Here is a 19020-nt window from a genome sequence, read left to right as displayed (position 1 = left end):
ACATTTTCAGAGGTCACTGAAACTCAGTCCTTTATCTCAATGCCTCCATTTGTCCTGGACACTATTATTGCAAGTGCAGGAGGTGAATTTAGGTTCCAGCCCGAAGAGGATGTACTAGCTAATACAGAGAACTTTAGAAATTGTTCTTTCTTTCTCTGATGTCACTTTAATTCCTTGAGTGTACAGAGATTAAGAGGTACTTGATGAACATGCTAAACATTCATTGCACATTTATTGTCCAGCATCCAGCTGACCTCAAGCCTGAATGAAATGAATTTGCATTTGTTTCCAGAAGTGTCTCGTTTTTTCAAATCAAAATGTCAACACATTTGAAAATGGTCCCACATGAGACATTTGTATCTCTTGGAGTTTAAATTGCTGGATCAATTTCCCATTAATACTAAGGGTATTTAAAGGACAAATTCTCTGCCTACTGCAGTGAAAATTTACCCTGAGGTATGACATTTCACCTGCCACTGAGTATTAGCTTGTTGAATATAATGGACTGGAATAGCTAGATTTGCACATACTGGTAACAAAAGAGCATGAGCAGTGGATCCCATTACAGAAAACCTTTCCTTCCCTTTTTTTTTTCTTTTTTTTTTTTTTTCTTTCTCCTCCTTTTTTAGCCATCAGAACTTGCACCCTCTTTGCAATTTATATTACTGCACTGCTCAGAAGTCCCTGCCTGAATTTGGGCACAGTTTAATCATGTCCCATATGAATGGATAAAGAGAGCCCTGAATAGCTTCCTCTCAAAAGGGCGTGAAGAAATGGGAGCACCATGGCACGTCCAAGGTCTCATAGCTGAGCAGCAGCCACAAAGCCTGGCTCCAGCTTCACCGGTTCCTGCACTGGAGCACAGAGCTACAAGCCCCATCACATGCTCTTCTGGTTGCAGCTATGCTGACTGACAGGGCTTTGCCACAGCTTGTCTGCTCCTCAGCGTGGCTCTGACCTGCATTAGAAGAACAGAGGAGAACAGTTGGCAAGCCTTGACCTCCTCCTCTTCAAATGAAATATGGGGGCAACTGGACTGAGCTATCAGCAAGCTAAAGCAGACAGTATAAATGCAAATAATTTGAACCCAGGGGCACAGTGAACCTGAGCCTGCACTAAGGCATGTTTACCTGAGGAAGTGCCAACATAACCTCGGAGAACATACCATAAAATTGCACCATACTGTCCCTCCCTTGCACTATCACAGAAACCAGATGCCAGGATGGAAAAGCACCAGGAGCTGAATAAAAAAGCTTCAAGTGTCAGCCCTGCTCAGCCCCACCTTCTGCTGCAGGCCATCTATGCTTCCCAGCATTCCCTGATTTCTTGCCAATTCCCATCAACAGCTGTGGTTTGTGGTTGTAATGCTCAGCATTTGTCTCCTCTTTCTCCTAGCAGACCTGCATCAAAGCTAGATGTGCAGCATATAGCAGTTTAGGAGTCCCAGGACTCCCAGAACTGGCCTCCAAGCATGAAATCAAACTCTTCTTTACCCCTTTATCTTCCCCAAGGTCTGAGACGGCACAGGTGTGGGTTTGTCAGTCTTCTGGATCCTTCTTATTGAGTTTGTGAGGGAAGATTATAACAAAGTGCTTTGTAGTACAATATCTTGTTTCTTTTAAAAAACAAGAAAATGCCAGTAGTAAATCCAAAGCTGGATTGCCAGCCCAAAAGCAGTCCACTTACTGTGTTAAGCAGATAATATGTTCTTCACTCTACCATTGTTATTCTGTGTCTGTGTGTTACTGTTGAGACTGCTGTTTGAGTAGGAGCAGCTCCAAGATGCAAGAAAGTGTCTATTAGGAATCCCAGCCCTTGTTTCAGGAGGCCCCAGAAGTTCATTAGATGTTTAATAGCTTCCAGTCAGTGCTGTGCTGGATGGACATGAACTGGTGACCGAGAGGGGAAAGGTTCTCTCACACATTCACAAACCCAGAGGCTTCTGTTCCCCAGACACAGATTTGCCTAATTTCCCTAAACCACTGATGCCTGCCCTGAAATGATACTCTCATTCCCTTAGGAAATCCTTTGGGTTGATATCAAGTAGATAGTTATTTTTGGGTTCTTTCCCAGAGAGAGTGCACTGTATTGCTCTGAACCCTACACACCAAATAAATATATCATTGGACTATAGTGAAGGTCCAAAAAGCTTTATTGAAGGGGAAACAGATTATTAATAATTAAGGGCAGTTCACTGTATTGTTTTTAGCCAAGTAAAGCTAATAGAGCTTTTTTTATAGCAGAGATAAAAGTGTAGAATATCGAGGCTGAATTGATTGCAACATTTAATGGCAACATAAAAGTCAATTAATGAATTGCAATGGTTAACTCTGCATTAAAATGAAACATGCAGCTCACAAGCAATGTATTAAGCATTTTTAAAGATTACAAAAAGCAAAGATAAGAAAAACAACAAACCATCCCAAACCCCCTTATTAATTAGTAAATACCTATATTATTTTTGTCCTAGGAGGGAAACTCATATGACCATATTATTAATTCTTCTATCCTAAAGCTCTGAGAGCATATATGTATGTGTGTTCTTTTCCCTTAGCACCTTTCAGGATTAAATAAAGCCTTTACATGAAGCTGATCAGTGATTCATTCCAACAAAATTCTCTCAAGGCTGCCCGAGATGTCTCGTGGCAGGGAGGATGGTAGTGCAGAGAGAACGAGCTTCAACAGATGCGGTTGTAAGAAAGGCTCTCAACAAGGAAAATTCCAAACTGCTTTGTGTTTGAACTGCCCTACATTGTTTATTTTCTATGCAATACCATTTCCTAAATTAAAAGTACATTTTCTATTTATCTGCAATAACAGAAGAACCTTACATGGACAAGAGAAAACTGAATCACTGGGTGGAATAGCTGCACTTCTGGAGGATGAGGAGGGTTTAAAAACTGTTCTTCATTGAACAAATGAAAGGTTAATGGCAGACTAAACCTGCAGCCATTCCTTCTCACCAACAGTCATTGTATTGTAATTTCATCCCTTTGCAGCCTTTCCAAAACCATCAATTTTTTCTGAAACCTTTGTCCAAGCCTCAGTCTGACACAAGGTCTTTTCTTCTACTCTCTGCCTTATTTCATGGTAGCCATTCAATCTTCTTGTGGGGACACACGCCCCCTCCTTGCCATCTGGCCACATTGAGGCCCTCTGAGTGCAGTCCTCTCTCTGCTGAGCCCAGGCTTGTCACACTCATCTGCAAAACCTTTCACAACGTCAGGGCCAGAGTCTGTCATCCGAACCCTAGTGTGTTACGCCTTAGGACAGTTGTGACCCCATTAAAGCCATTTAGAAGCATGCATCCTTGGACTGTCTTGCTGCCCTTACATTTTTCTCTGCTCCCACGTGGTTTCCCAGGCCATTTCACATCCCTGCTTAAGCTGATCTTCTTTGAGCAAACCACAGAAATCTTATAATCTCTATACATCTGCCCCTACCATCCTTTAAAAGTAATATTAAACTTAGAAATAATTAGAATTAAACTAATAATGGGAACATAATGGGAGCATGAAGAAGCTAGTACCATTTGCCTTTTCTTGGAAGAAAAGATGTAATTGAAAAAAAAAAGTCCTCTGAACAGGATTCTGTTAGACGTCAGTAATGGACTTCAAGGACCTTCAGGTCTGCTTTAAGCAGCCTGGTCTAGTGAGAGGTGTCCCTGTCCATGGCAGGGACATGGAAACTAGATGATCTTTAAAGTCCCTTCCCACCCAAACTATAAACAGCAATTCTATGAACGGTGTTACTAATGAATCCTAATTTTCTCCTGATTTGAGTTCTCTGTGCCCTGTGTTTTCCACTGGAGCTTTTTCACTGCAAAACCTCCAGACCTTTCCCTGTTCCCAGCTCTCCTCTTCCCTGCCATGCCTCCGCTGCAGATCCCCTGAGTCACACTCTTGCATCTTACCAGCTGGGCAAGAGATGCCAGGTGCAGGTTGACTGGGCAGCATACACATGCTGTTTAGTGTCCAGCATTATAAACCAGATTTCCAGGGGAAAGCAGGGTATGTGTCCTGTGACAGGGAGAACCACTACCTGGCACAGGCCTAGGGCTCACCAGCAAGCCAGAGCTGAATGATCAGCCTGGCTGGAAGCACATAGTAGAGCTGCTGTACTGCTCTGTCTTTTGTAGTTTGGTTGCTTGGCTTAGGAGGACTTTAGTGACCACTGCAGGACATTCTGCTTTGCCATGTGGAAACACCTCACTGTAGTGGCAGAAAACCAATGGGTACAACTGATCTTAGTATTGGTGTTTTCCTCTCATCTGTGAATTAAACTGTGAGCTGCTTGGAACAGGAATTGCACCAGCGTTTCCATAAAGCATCATACACATCTTTCCAACTTAGTTTTTCAGCTCTGATGTTATTGAAGTTTAATGGTAGCCTTTTAGGCACTTTGAAATTAGCAGAATAGGAGGTGTCACTGATAGGCTACTTAGTCTTCTTGCTTAACATCACATAAGAAGTCCAAAGCCAGAAACATGATCTAGGGTTCTCGGAGTTACAGCCTAGTACCTCACAAGAGAAGACTGTTTTGCCTCTTTCCACGTTTTAGCTTGTTCACTGCCTGAGAGACGAATCATTTAGAACAAGGAGTATATATGACCATGTATTTAAAAAACCCACTGGTTTGTGATGCATTCTTGTAGAGGCAGTGTGGTCATGGTGGGAAGCTGCTTATTCCAGTCTGATCACTGATAGAAGATGTGCCTGAGCTCTGACTCCAGGAACCCTGATGTCTCGAATGGGACTGTATCCAGATTGGTATATATAGGCACAGAATGTTTCCCACCTCATGCATGGGGTTTATAAGCTGGTCATAAAAAATATTATCTTTTCGTCAATTGGGTAAGCTCAGAACAAGTTTAAACAATTGCAATGTGCAATGTCAGTTTTATTCCCTTTTCTTGCTAACTGAATATTAAACAGCTGTATCTGGTGCTAGATTTAGTTCTAGGTACATATATATATGATCACGAAAAAGGAGGAGAAAGATGCCTGGTGTTCAGTGTTTCAGTCGCTCAGCAAAGGAAGTGTTTAAGTCCATGCCCAAATGCTTTGTTGTAAGTCAGCCTTCATCTGCACCCAGTCTGTCCCTCACAGATTACAGTATGGGGAAAAGTCCTGGCTTTCCATTTCCTCTGCTAGCAAACTCTGCCTTGCAGAGAGACTTTTGCTTATGTGAGCAGTAAGGACTCTCTTTCTGTCCTTCTAGCTACCCTAGATTTTTAAATGATCACACTCAAAGACTTTACTTTAGAAACCAAATATACCTGCCATGCAGGTGAGTGGTGATTGGGAATTTCTTATTCCACAGAAAAAGAGTGCTACCAGCCCACTTAATATGAGGTCACTGGGTGGTCTACAGGAAGCTATGAGTACTGATGAGGAAGGATTTCTTCAGAATTCTTTACATTCAGCAATTGGGTACACTAAAATTATTTTAATGCCTGCTGCTCTTTGGGTCATATTGATGGGATTGCATGAAGGTAACAGCATAATGGGATACAGCCAGTTACTGTATCATAACAGTGTTATTTTAGAGGTAGATATAGTTGGTGAGCCAATAACTAAATCATGGCCTTTTTTCTCTCATTATTCAGTAGCCTTGTACTCAACATCGCTTAGATCACAAATGAAGATGAATTTGGTTTATAGTAGTTCAAGTGAATGTTGCAAAACCACTCCAGGTTTTGATCAGCTAAATTGAATTCTGGTTTTCAGATGGGAATAAACAGCCAGGTCCTTTCAAATTGAACTAGTGGTGCAAGGACAGAACAGTGACACTGCAGCCCTGTGGGGTGCTAAGCACCCTCAGCTCACGGTCCTGGCACTGGAGATGAGGAACACATCCTATGGGATGCAGCCTGAGATGCTTCTCAGATGCTTACTCAGGACTCACCCAGTGATGCCTAATGCTGTTGTTTTAAGTCCATGCTGTTTCAGTGAATTTTGAAATTGGCCTCTGCCAATGTGTCAGAGCCCTTCCCTGAGGTGCTTTAATTAACTTACCTATTTCTCCATGGAAAGATTGTGACATCCCTTGTGACCTGAAGAGGAAACTAAGTACTGCAGTAGCAAAGGAGGCAGCTGAGACAAAGTGAAATGGTCTCTTGATAATGTCCCTTGGCAACACCTAGACATAGCCCAAAAATCACTTATGATCCAAATGCTATTCTGAGGGCTTCTAATAACAAATAAATTAAGCACTTTGGGGGTAGAATAAAAAGTAAGCAATAAAGAAAAAACCTCCAATGATAACATCACTGCAAAGGATGTGATCAAAGTAAAATACCAGTCTCAAGCTCCTGAAGTAGGCAGAATTCTCAATGAAATCAATGAATATTTGTTTCCATCAGGGTAGCATGACTGTTTACTCAAAAAAAAAAAAAAAAAAAAAATTAAAGCCCAAAACAAACAACAACAAAAGAGTGTTCTCTTCCTGAGAGTAATGAAATAGTCTAGCCCTCTCAAATATTGCCTTCCCTGTTCCCTGAAACATTGATTCTGTCCATTAACTGGAATACTATTGCACTGCTGATTGATCTGAAACATTTTGTGAAGGGGAAAAAAAAAAAAGAGGCTTGTGAGAAGGTTCCAGTTCAGATACATGGCTTATTTCCTTCTGTGGTCCTGGTGGTTTACTTTGTTTAATGAACTGGCTTGACTGAGGCGTATTGGGAGGCCAAGTGAAACACCTGCCACTCTACATCCTGCCCCAGTTCACAGCCTCCCCTCACTTAGTGAAGCCCTTAAAGACACAAAGTGCCACCCAGAGTGAATAAAGCCAGTGACATTTAGGAGCTTTGCTGGAGAAGGGTGCTTTTCATACAGGCAGAGGTGGTGACCCAACACAGGCTGAAGAGATGGTAGATTTTCCATTACACTGAGAAAACCTCTGCTGAAGAATGGGTGTATCTTGGGTTTTTCCTCACCTGAGTGCCATAAATTCAGAAGTGCAGTCTACGGCCATGACCACCTGAACTTGGTAATGCTGGGTTATCTCGGTTGCTTAGCAGGCCTCCTTTGTCACTGGCCCACTCACCTGCTTGCTGGCAGCACAGGTTGTACCACTGCAGTTGTGCAGTTGCAGCCCAGAAGGCCAACTCCATCCTGGGCTGTATCAAAAGAAGTGTGGCCAGCAGATCGAGAGAGGTGATTCTGACCCTCTGCTCTGCCCTGGTGAGACCTAACCTAGAATACTGTGTCCAGCTCTGGTGACCCCAGCACAAGAAAAATGTGGACCTTTTGGAATGTGTCCAGAGAAGGGCCACAGAAATGATCTGAAGGCTGGAGCACCTCTCTGATGAGAACAGGCTGAGGGAGTTGGGGTTTTTCAGTCTGAAAAAGAGAAGGCTCCGGGGGGACCTCATAGTGAGCTTCCAGTACCTGAAGGGGGCCTACAGGAAAGCTGGGGAGGGTCTTTTTACAGGGGCTTGCAGTGAGAGGACAAGGGCTAATGGTTTTAAGCTGAGAGAGATTTAGGTTAGAGATCAGGCAGAAATTGTTCAGTGTAAGGGTGGTGAGACACTGGAACAGGCTACCCAGAGATGTTGTGGGGGCTCCATCCCTGGAGGTGTTCAAGGGCAGGTTGGATGGGGCTCTGAGCAGCCTGGTCTAGTGGAAGGTGTCCCTGCCCATGCAGGGGATTTGGAACTTGATGATCTTTAAAGTCCCTTCCAACTAAAAAAATTCTGTGATCCTGTGATTCTGTGAATTGCCCAAAGTGCTCTTCAGTGCAGTGGTGTCTGTGCAGTCATCGCTGAAGAAATTCTGTTTTTCAGAAACTTTAGTAAGCATCTTAAAGACCTTGGTGTCTAATACCATGTTCTGCTCTGTTCTGTAACAGGCCTACTACTCTAATTTATCTTTCTGTTTTCCAGTACAGATAGAATATGATGAAAATAGCTGCAGTTCCTCTTTCCACCTTCCTTTATGCTTGCTGGTATATGGTCTTCTTTCTAATGTAGGCTTGACACCTGCCATTTTCTCTTTATTCCTCTTTTTGCTTCCTCATCTCATACGGGTGAGCTCTACTGTTGAGGAAAGGAAGAAAAAGGTGGGGAAAAAAAAAAGCTTTATATTGTAAAATCACCATTATCTTTGATCACAGCCTAACGCTGAACCCTCCTGCAGCATTTTACTTAAATAAGTGTTCATTAATCACGAGGCTGCTGCATCTGTTAGCCGAGGTTCCCCATCCGAAGTGGCCATGCTAATCGTTTGCAGGGAGCAATTGCATCAACAGATGAGAAAACTTGAAAATAATCTCAGACTTTGTAGTGGCAGAAGAGGAGATGACTAATGTAATTAGTCACGTGAAGTGACTGGGGCACAGCACAAGGAGAGGAGAGGACAGACTCTCACTACGTCTGTCAGAGTAAAAAGAACGAACTTCTGAAGTGCCTCTGTTTCCCTGCTTACCACCTAAATATCAAACTTGCTTTTCTGGGAGGAAAAGTATTTTTGAGATTGCAATGCCAGTCTCCATGTAAGTATAAAGCATTTTAATTGTTTGGCATTCCAGTATCTGGAAGCACTTCAGGCATCCTTGTAAGCATCCAATGATTTGACCTTGGCTTTTTGTTTTGTCTGTGCTTTTCAAAATTTATGCAGATCATTGATAGTTTGTTTCAACTGTTTATATTTCTGGAGAGCTACATTTATATCAGAGGATTTGTACTATCCTAAGTGAAATCCCTAAAGGACACTGTAGTGTGAAAGTGGCTGCTTCTGCAATCCTTCATCTACTACCTGTGCACTTGAGAAGGTGGAGAAATCTGGAATGGGAAGGAAAAAACCTGATGCTAGCTTTATCTGAACTGAAAGGTGCTATGAACCACGACAGTGTAACAAGGGATCTCTGCAAAGCTGCCTCTCTTTTCCATCTTTGAAATTGTGCTGTAAGAAATCACCTCTCTTTAAAAATTTAAACAGAAATCTTTAGACATCGGATGCTTGCTTTCTATTTTCATCCACGTAATGGAAAAGTTGGTGGTGTCCTCCCCGACAAAACAAACAAGGCTATTGTCAGTAGACTGTGCACCCTATTGTCCCTGCTGAGTACAAGTGGGAGAGGATGACTCCCTTTTCTCCTTTTGACTTTCCCCCCTAGGCTACCATTAAGCCTCAAAGTAGCCCAAGTACCCTAACTGTGCATAGCACCTAAGGGCAGGTTTGCTTCTGTGGTTTTATTTACCTGCCTGGCTGTCTGTATGTAAAATAACGTGATCTTTTGTCACTGGTATATATGCACATGTATACAGTGTACATCCATCCGATAGTACATTTGGAGCTTAATAATCTTTGCTCTGTGAAAATGCACTGACCTGCTTTCTTTCCTAAGTGTCAGCTCTCTCTACCTGGCAGCAAAATTCCTACTAGCAAAACAATCCTCAGGCATTTAGCAGCGTAAGAGCAGTTATGTTCTGTTACCACTCCCTTATTTTATGATACTAGCTGGCATATATGCTCTCTTAATTTTGGTGTTTATATTTATCACAATAATAACCTGGTAAAATAATTTTCTACTCAGAAGAAACAATTAAGAAATTAATAGCAAAGGTAGAACTAGTAGAAATTGGTGGGTTTTTTTAGTTATGCAACATTTTCCAGGGTGTTCAATATTTTTTTATGCTTCAATTATTCTGTGGAATGTTAGTGTTGTATGGATGTACACAGCTGCTGTTAGAAGTATTGCTGCTGCTCAGGGTCTGGCCATTCTTGTACTTCTGAAAGATGAGAGATCCAAATCAAGGGTACCTTACAATTTTGGAGAGTCCTAAAGAGTAAATATTATTATAAACCTGCTTACGGTTTCAGTAAGAAACCTTCCGTGTCTCACCCCACCCTGCCAAGCCCCAGGCAGCTAATGTTGTTACACGCATCAAATACAGTTCCACCCTGAGGCTTGTTGTGTCATTTCCCTAGCTCTGTGGAATGGGACAAAGTTCTGTAGTACAAGGGGTGAGAGCCCCAGGTTTGTATTAAGCCCCCACAGTAACGAGTCTAATGTAAACTCAGAGCATGATTCTGCTTCCTATGGATTCAGTTCAGTGGGACCTGGATCACTTACTGTCTGGGACACAGACTTTCCAAGGTCCACAACTTGAGAGAAGATAGAGATGTGGCAGTGAGCTGCCACTATCTCAGGAAGGAGGGTGCATCGATCTGCAGTTCAACATTTATATCTGCTAGTTGCAAAAAATCCTTTCTGTAGCAGAAGTGAAAAGTCATGCCAAGCACTTAGGTTAGCTTGCCCAAAGACACAAATCAAGCATGAGTGCAACTGGGACTTCTGTCATTCTACCCATAAGGTGCTTCTGTGAAAATCCTTTTTCATATCTTCTTGGACATCTCCCCTGTTTGCTGCAATCTGCACTAACATCTAGGAGCCTGCAAGGCTTGCCTGAGCTCTCCCCTTTCCCTGCTTAGGGGAACAGAGCAGACAGGTGTGTGGTACCAGCCCAGGTCTTGGCTAAATGTTACCCAAGGACCAAAACTAAAGTGCAGTGATTTATCTTGATTTCATCAAGCAGGTTTCGCAGCTGAGTTATACTCAGAAGTGGTTTCCCTTATAACCCATACTCTTTTATCTAGAATACTTTGCTAGTGTAGCGAATCCATATATCTCTAATCCCACCACATTATGAGAGGAACTAAGTTTATCAATTTAAGTCAACATATGGTGTAAAAATAAAAAGAAGATAAATACGTTGACATACAAATAAAACTCTGAGGTCCTTTCAATTTTTGTTCTTTCTCAAAGTGAGTGGCGGAATTTCATATTCACTAACATTTGGCAGTGATCAAACTGCTATTTGGCCTCTGAAGAGAAAGTAGCAGAAGTGGTTAGACTTTCGGGTGGCTGGTTAGCTTCTTTCAGATTGAATAATCACCTTTGCCAACGATAACTCTCCACTGTTTGAGGCTGCAGTTTCGTTTTGGCTGTATCCATATGCTGCTGCCCAGCTGTCCTCCTCCCTTCTCTGAACGGCTCCTAACCCACCCCCTCCAAATGGGCTGTCTCTCAACTTCAGAAGGAACATCCGCCAGGAAGGCCAGATGAGACTTCATGGCAAAACACTGAAAATCATTGCCTAGATTCAAGGTTACTTTAAAAGAAAACCCAGGAACTTCTTGGGGGTTTTTTGTGTTGTTTGTTTTTTTGTTTTTGTTTTTTTTTAAATATGTGTATATGTACTATACTAATGGAGCAAGCCCCAAAAGAGGGTGTTTGTGCCATCCGTTTGCTTTGGGAAGTGTATCCATTCCAGGAGTAGTTCAGGATGTGCCATGTGCCAGCGGGACACCGAAGCCTGAGGGTTACAGCGCAGGTGAAGAAATCCTTCATTGGTAGGATGTGTGCATGGAGAGGAAAGTGCATCATTAAGTGTGCCAAGTGCCCTTTCAAATATACTTTTTCCTGTTTCTTAACACATTTTGCCTGTTTTACGTGTTAGGGGAGATGGAGAGCGGGCAGCACTGGCCGCGAGAGCCATGGGACATTTCCTAAGCAGGGCTCTGGCATCACAGAGCTCAGAGGGATGCAGCTTCCCTTTTGGCTTACAACGTGATCCATCGGGGGAGACATGTACGCACGCCTTTCAGCCAGCAACCCCGTTGCCTGCGAAAGAGCCCGATTTTTCCTTCCCATCAGGGCTTTGCCAGCAGCCCACACTTAAAACCCGGCCTTAAAAAAAAAAGGTAACAAAATCACACAACTGGCTTAACCAGCGATCTATAATGTCAAGTTAGTGGCTTTAAGGTGTCGCTAGTGGAGGGCGGGCTGGCGGCGGGAGCGTCCTGGCACCCCGGGGGCTGCGGGAAGAAGCCCCCCCCCCCCCCCCCCCTTTAGGGAGCTTGACCCCCTCGCCACCTCGCCCGCCCGCCTGTGTTTCGCTCCCTCTCCTCTGCCTGAGACACTGGGAGTCGAAGCAGGTGCATGCGCAGTGCGCTGGCAGCTTGTTGCGCCTGCGCAGTCACCTGCTACCCCCCCCCTCCCCCCCCCACCTCCCCTCCGCCGGTACATCCGGGTCACCGCACGCCCGCCCGCACGGCCGGTGCCCCGTGGTGCGGTGCAGTTCGCTCCCCCTTCCCCTCCTCCTCCTCCTCCTCCTCCTCCTCCTCCTCCTCCTCCTCCTCCTCCTCCTCCTCCTCCTCCTCCTCCCGCCTCCCCCCGGCGCTGCCGCATCCGCGCCCTCCCTGCGCGGGGCTCCGGCCACGCTGCTGCTGGCGCTGCCTCCGGCCGAGCGGGGGGAGGCGGCGGCTCCGGCTCCCGGCTGCATCGCCGTCCGCCCGGCGGCTCGGTGAGTGTCAGCGGTGCAGGGGGGGGGGGGCCGGGCGGGGCGCCTCGCTCCATCCCCCGCCTTCCCGCTCCATCCCCCGCCTTCCCGCAGCCCTGCCCGCGCGACCCCCGCTCCCGTTCCCGCCGGGGCCCAGCCTGCCTCGGAGGGGTCGGGGCTCCCGCCCCGGCTCCCATCTGTTGCTCTCCCCTTCCCCCCCCCGCTTCCCCCGGCCAGACCCGCCTCCCCTCAGCCCCTCCGCAACTTCCCCGCGTCTCTGCCCTCCCCGTCCCGCCGCCTCTTCGCCCCCGCAGCGCCGTCCCCGCTCTGCCCGGGGTGCCCGGCGGGGTGAGGAGGGGGCTGCCCGCCCGCCGGGGCCTCCGCCTCGGGGCTGGGGGGCGGGAGACGCGGTGGCCGCTGCCTCCCTTGCCTGGGAAAGCCGCGCTCATTGCCGGGGAGCTGCCCTCTGCTAAACCACCCTCTGGGTTTCCCCCTGCTCTCCTTTCCCCTCACCGTGGCAGAGGATCCGGTTTGCTCCGAGTGCAAGGGACTCTCCCCTGGCTACGGCAGCTCGACCGGCTTGTGGCAGTGGCCGGTGGTGGGTCTGAGGAGCGAGCCCTCCTTCCTTTTTCCTTCCCTCCCTCCTTCCCTCCCTCCCTCCCTCCCCGCCGCGCGGTGCAGCCCTGCGCGCCCGGCCCCGGCGGGATATCCGCAGGTAGCGCTCCGGGATGTGGCGAAAGGGAGCGACGGGCTCGGTGCTTAAGCGGGAGGAGGAAGAAAAAAAAAAAAAAAAAACACAACAACTCTTGAAGGGACATCTGCAGTCTGCAAGGCTGTAGCTAAAACGCGGAGCGAGTTAAGCGGAATACAGAGAGCCTTGCAAATCTGCCGTAGTTAGGGTGTATCCTGCGGTTCCGTGTGCGGTGGCTGTGATGCTGGGGCTGTCGTTCCAGGTGGGGTTAAGAAGCTGTAACAGGAGGGTGTTGTTTCTAACCTATTCGTTAAATAGCTGATAAAATGCAATTTTAATTGAATTTTTTATTCTCACCTGTGTGATGGAAGAATCGAGACAATTCAGTAATTTTTTTATTACTTCTCAATCTGTACGTGTCTCATAGTAATTAAATACAATAATTTTCTTCACAGAAACATTTAAAATCCCCAAAAAATCAGGAGATTATGTCTTATGAGTGTTTCTGAAGTGTTTTTCTGTTCCATTGCATCAGCATCCTGAGTCCAAATGTCAGTGACAGTATGACAGCTGTCATTCTGCTGTGGTAGTGGGTTTACTAACACTTAAAATCTGTCATTCTGAGTTGCTGGTAATGTAGTATGGAAATGCAAGTGTTGATTAGCATGTATGTTAATGGTCAAACCAGTAAAATGTTTTCTAGGTTGATCTAATAATTCATGTTCTTCCTTATTACCATTCCAGTTATTACAAACTGCAAAGTCTGTTTTGCTCAAACTTTCTCCTACCTCCACCCCATTGACATGGTTTTCTTTCTTTGTGGTCTGACTGCTTGAATCTGAAATATACACCTTTAAGTTAATGGGTATTTTCTATAGTAGGTTGTGGCATATAGGGGTATTGAACAGGAGACATTCAGTAATTAACTGGAGGTTCCTGTTATCAAGGTTGGAATGTGAACCCAGACTTAGGTTCTGCCTGACAAATACCTTGTTTAGCAAGGTGCAGTGTTCTGCAGAAGGTGTCTTTAGTTTTTTGTGGCAAGTTTAGCAGCAAAATCCTAAACCTTGTGAATAAGATCCTGCTGCTCCATGAAGTAGGAATGGTTTTTGTCTGGTTTAGAGAATATTCCATTGCTGAAACAGCCGCATTCAGTAGAAGAGTAGATAGCTTTTTTATCCAAGTCAGATTTCTTACTGCATATATTAGCTGGCAGAGAGTAGGGGCTATAAAAAGAAGTGATCCCAGAATCTGTTTTAAAATATCCCTGCCGAGAAGTACCATGGTTGTATCAAAGTAAGGAATGAATTTTGTCCTGTCTGTTATACAACTTCCATTTGTCATCAGGTGCTCCAGATTTTCTTCATTGTTTGCAGTTTTGCTGGGGCCACCTGAGGTGATGGGTTATTGTCTTCTGAAATGCTCTGCCTCTTCCTATGAAACGGAACCCTGCTGACTGTCAAAATGTGATGTTAGCTGGTTCTGTTCTTTCATAGGTAACTGTCCTGACCCCTTATCTGAGTTTTGTGGGAGTCTTAATGTCTAGATAAAAAGAGAAAGGAAGGAATTCTTACTGTGTCTTTCAGCAGTTAATATATCCTTGCAGATTAATTAACTTTGAAATTATCTGAATGCAATAGCTAAAATAATTCAGGGACAGTTATGAGGGGAACTTAATTTTAGGTGTCTGTCAGCAAACTTCTAATGGTGCTTCCTAGACACCTGGAATTAATACTGTAAAGAGTCAGAAGGGTGGGGAATATTTGTATTGCAAACTGCTGAATTATTGACAAATACAGGAAGAGAAATTGGCTGTGTCGTTTGAAAATCATATGTAGGGGCCACTTTGGATTTTTGTAGCTGCTTAGGCATGGTAAATGCAAATACAGGGTTTTTTCTCTCACTGTGTATCTAGGAGAATAGGCACACAAACAGCCTGCAGTACCCTTTTTTTGTTGTTATTGTCTGCCAGCTGGGGGCATAGGTGGAACTAATGCATACCCTGTGGTAGAGACAGACAAAGTTAAAGCTTACAGGAAAGAAGTCAGATTTGTTTTTAAGCCCTCAGGTTTGTGTGTATGTGTTGGTTTTGTTTTTTAATTTCTTCTATGAAATAAGGGTGCTAGTGTAAGTCATGGTTAGCACCTTTGCCTGTTCTTCCTAAAAGCTTGCTGCTCTTTACATACAGTGAGAGTTTTAGTCATTGATGTAGATGAGCTGAAGTTGAGAAGAATCATTCCTGTCTCTTAAGGTAATGTTCTCTACACTGAGGTATATTATTAATCAGTTCTATGAGATTTACTAATTGTGAAAATGTTTGAAAATACATATTGAAATCTGAAATATTTTGAGTGTTGTCAAATTGCATCTCATGGACTATTAGCTGTCAAGCAAATGTGCTACAGGTGAAATATGCAGCCCTGGCCAATGTACGTGCTGAATCCACACAAGGTTTGAATGTCAATGCCACACTCCTGTTCTTAGTACAAGGATGAAGGGAGTCATACTGGTAGTTATTTTGGTGCAACTGAATCCCTCCAAGCCTATCAACATAGCTTCAGAGATGCTGAGAGCTATGGGACTGGGGATGTGAAGGAAGCTCTGCTTGGACTGTCATGCAGATTTGATGGACTTGGCAGTGCTAGGTTTAGGATTGGGCTTGATGATCTTAAAGGTCTTTCCAATCCACAGAATTATTTTGGTTGGAAAAGAGTTAAGTGCTGGTGAGTGTGAAGCATTGACACCGCTTACTGGCTGTAGCACCTGAAATACATGTATCGATCAGGCAGGGTAAAATTTGTTTCAAAGTATTTTCTGGCTATAAATGATGGCCAGTTGTCTGCACCTTTTGCCATCTTTTCTACTTCCGTTCATTGTCCTGCGTCAAGCACTTATGAACAAATGGGTGGTACTCTTGCACATCTCATAAGTCTTCCTTTAGCGTTAATCTATGAACATATAAACTTAAGTATTTTCTTCCTTGTGACAGTGGAAAATATAACACCTCTACCCAATGTGGAGAAGTCTGCTTTTCTCTTCTTGTGTATGAATCACAGAATGGTTTGGGTTGCAAAGGACCTTAAAGATCATCTGGTTCCAACAGCTCTGCCATGGGACACCTCCTGCTAGATCAGGTTGCACTAAGCACCATCAAACCTGGCCTTGAACACTTCAGGGATGGGGCAGCCATAACTTCTGTGGGTAACCTGCTCCAGTGTCTCATAACCCTCACAGGAAAGAATTTCTTCCTAATACGTAATATAAACCTACCCTCTCTCAGCTTGAAACTGTTTCTCCTTGTCCTATGACTGCACTCCCTTCTAGGAAGTCCCTCCTAGCTTTTCTGTAGCCCCTTCAGATACTGGAAGGTGTTCTGAGGTCTCTCTGTAGCCTTCTCTCTTCCAGGTTGAACAACCTGAACTCTCTCAGCCTCTCCTCATAGGAAGACAAGGGCTTATTTGATCTTTTATAAAATTCACCTCGGTTTCCCCCCTTCTGTGATTCAGGAATATTCTTCCAAGTGCCACAAGTTGGCTGCTGCAGCTGGCAGAGTGTTTCAAACTGTCTAAATTTGCCGAGAGTAATAGGTTCTCTTATATAGGTCCTGTTTTACATTCGCAGTTCCAGTGCTTACTGGAGATATTTGTATTGCAATTATATAAACAGCAGAGCTTAACAAAAACCAACAACAAACAATGAGCAGCTTTAGAACTGACTAGGTAAAGCTGAAAGTATTTTTAGTTACAGGACTTTCTCCTGTGTTTCCCAACTCCTGTGGTTTTAATTGCATTCTCCTTTTTAGAAATGGCATTTTGTCTACTCTGTCATGTGAAAGCCTTGTGTGCAGAGAATACCTTCACTGTGGAAGTAGTGAAACTAGTTGCAGACAAAGCATACTGAAAGGTGCAGCTAAAATGGTGCAGTCTTTTGCCTTTCGTTTGTGATAATTTGAATTTCAAGGTAATTGTAAGACAGTCCTAAATGTGAGGTGAAGGTGGACAGTGCCCTGCTCAGTGTGTGTGTGTATGTAGCTCATGAACTCATATCAGTTGTTGAAACCTTTGTCATCTGGTTATGCTACCACCTTCGTTTACTGCTGCTACTGAATCAGGTAGTCTTTGTTAAATGGTTCCTAGTTTATTTTGGGTTAATTCTGGAAATGTTAATACTGACCATAAAATAAATTTGTAAAAGGACTTGTGGTACCAGACTTACTATTTTGAGTGTTCTTCAACACTTAGAAAAAGAATTTTTACAAGTATCGGCTAATTTGTATGTACCAGGAAAGATTGCTGTTTGCCTTATTTGCACTAACCTAAAGTTCTAGTACTGCATTTGGGGAATAATGTATGACTGACCAAAAGTGGGATCTGGGGGAGAACGGAGTCAGAATGGGCCTGCAGAGGGGTTGGGATTGGTGGATGCTGTGCAGGTCAGGGGATCTTGGAGCTGTAAGCTGAAAAAAGCTGCTTCAGCCTGAGGGAACTCATCTGGGAATGACAAGGAGTGTCTCTGGTGAAGGAATCCTAGCAGGCTGCATGGACACATAGGGCTGTAAACATCAATGTGATCAGTCCAGCAGCTCCAGTGGTGTCTTTACATCAGGGTCAGCCCTTAAAATTCATTGCAGGCCTCCAAAACAGGAGCAGAACAGTTTGGAAAGGTATACTGTTCTATATGTAATATGGTAATGGTTTTAAACTGAGAGACGGGAGATTTAGGTTAGATCTTAGAAGGCATTCTTCACTATAAGGGTGGTGAGAACTGGAATGGGTTGCCCAGGGAGGTTGTTGATGCCCCATCCCTGGAGGTTTTTAAGGCCAGGCTGGATGAGGTTTTGTGCAACCTGATCTGGTGGTAGGGTTCCCTGCTCATGGCAGGGGTTTGGAATTTGATGATCTTTAAGGTCCTTTCCGATCTTAATGATTCTATGAAACCTAGCATTTTTTTTCAAGTATGTGGAACTGTAGGAAAAATTGTAGACTAAATATCTCTGAAATGAAGACATTGTACTTTTGTACATTCTTCAAGTCTGTAAAACTAGTTTCCTCTAATGTTTGTAAGGGGGGGATTTATTATTCTTCTTCTACTCCTGTTCAGTGGAAAGGCTCTATGGTTTGTGGTCTTATTTACTAAGTGTTTAGCTGATTCTCTGGCTTCTGTCTGCAGCACTTGGGATTCCCAGGTGGTCCCTATGCAAATAGTATAATTGGGTCTGGGACAGCTTAGCTTGTGAGATTGAGTGCATTCAGTTTGGTGTGGCTGTAGCTACAAAAATAGCATGCCTTGCAAAACAGGCCTTCTGTCTGCCACCCACACCAAAACCTGAAGCTTGGTCCTGTAGGCAGTTAATATGTTTGTCTGGAAGGCTGATTCACATCAGCACACGCTTTACCTGAATCAGTGACCACCAGGAAAAAAAAAAAAAAAAAGTTTTATGTTGGTAATCACTTTATATATTAGAAAGTGCAGCAGAACACCATCCTAGATACATTTTTTAAAAGCACTTTTTACTTCAGACTACAGGGCTTAACCATTCCCCAGTTGCAGGAAGCTGTTCTGTGAGCTGATTCTATTTAACTGGCATAGTTCAAAAGACACATTCAGCCATGAGGCAATTCTGGTTCTCTTTCAGTACTAGATGATTAAATTAAATGGAGTGTTAACATGAGTAACTTTATCTGGTGTTCTGTACAAGGTAATAGATGATTTCTTAGGAGCCCTAGTTGTAAATGAGCTGACTGGAAAGCCCTGTTTCTGTGAGTGGTGGCTCCAGCAGTTGTATAACTTCAGAAGTTAGACCTAATTGTGTATTCTTCCAGTCAGGTGTGGCACTGGATGGTGGCTGTTATCCTTTTTATTATAGCAGTCTTGAGGGTAACATCTTCTCGTGGAAAGGGAATTCTTGGATTTTTATGTTGGACAACAAAGGAGTTTATTTCAGTTTCTGATGTAAAAATCAGTTTGACCTTTCTCCTGGGGGGGGAGGGGGAAGGTTTTCTGAATTCTAGCCCTGCCAGTATGGGGGGTGAAGCTGTAA

At 44.2% G+C, this 19020-nt stretch overlaps 1 protein-coding gene across 3 annotated transcripts in view; it reads left to right on the top strand.

The window, feature by feature from the left end:
* CYRIB (CYFIP related Rac1 interactor B) overlaps positions 1–19020 on the top strand; it is a 97724-nt gene that overhangs the window by 10708 nt on the left and 67996 nt on the right. For 2 of the 3 annotated variants that reach the window (XM_051610209.1, XM_051610208.1), the window contains exon 1: positions 12175–12313. The exons of the other annotated variant lie outside the window; for it this stretch is intronic. The gene's annotated coding sequence lies outside the window, so the exon portion shown is untranslated. Of the gene's footprint in view, positions 1–12174; positions 12314–19020 lie in introns of those variants that run through there. 3 annotated transcript variants of the gene reach the window in all.

This window comes from Apus apus, chromosome 2 (assembly GCF_020740795.1).
Source record: "Apus apus isolate bApuApu2 chromosome 2, bApuApu2.pri.cur, whole genome shotgun sequence".
Lineage (NCBI taxonomy): Eukaryota > Metazoa > Chordata > Aves > Apodiformes > Apodidae > Apus > Apus apus.
Note: the sequence above shows the minus strand (reverse complement) of the source record. Positions and strands in the feature narration are given on the sequence as shown.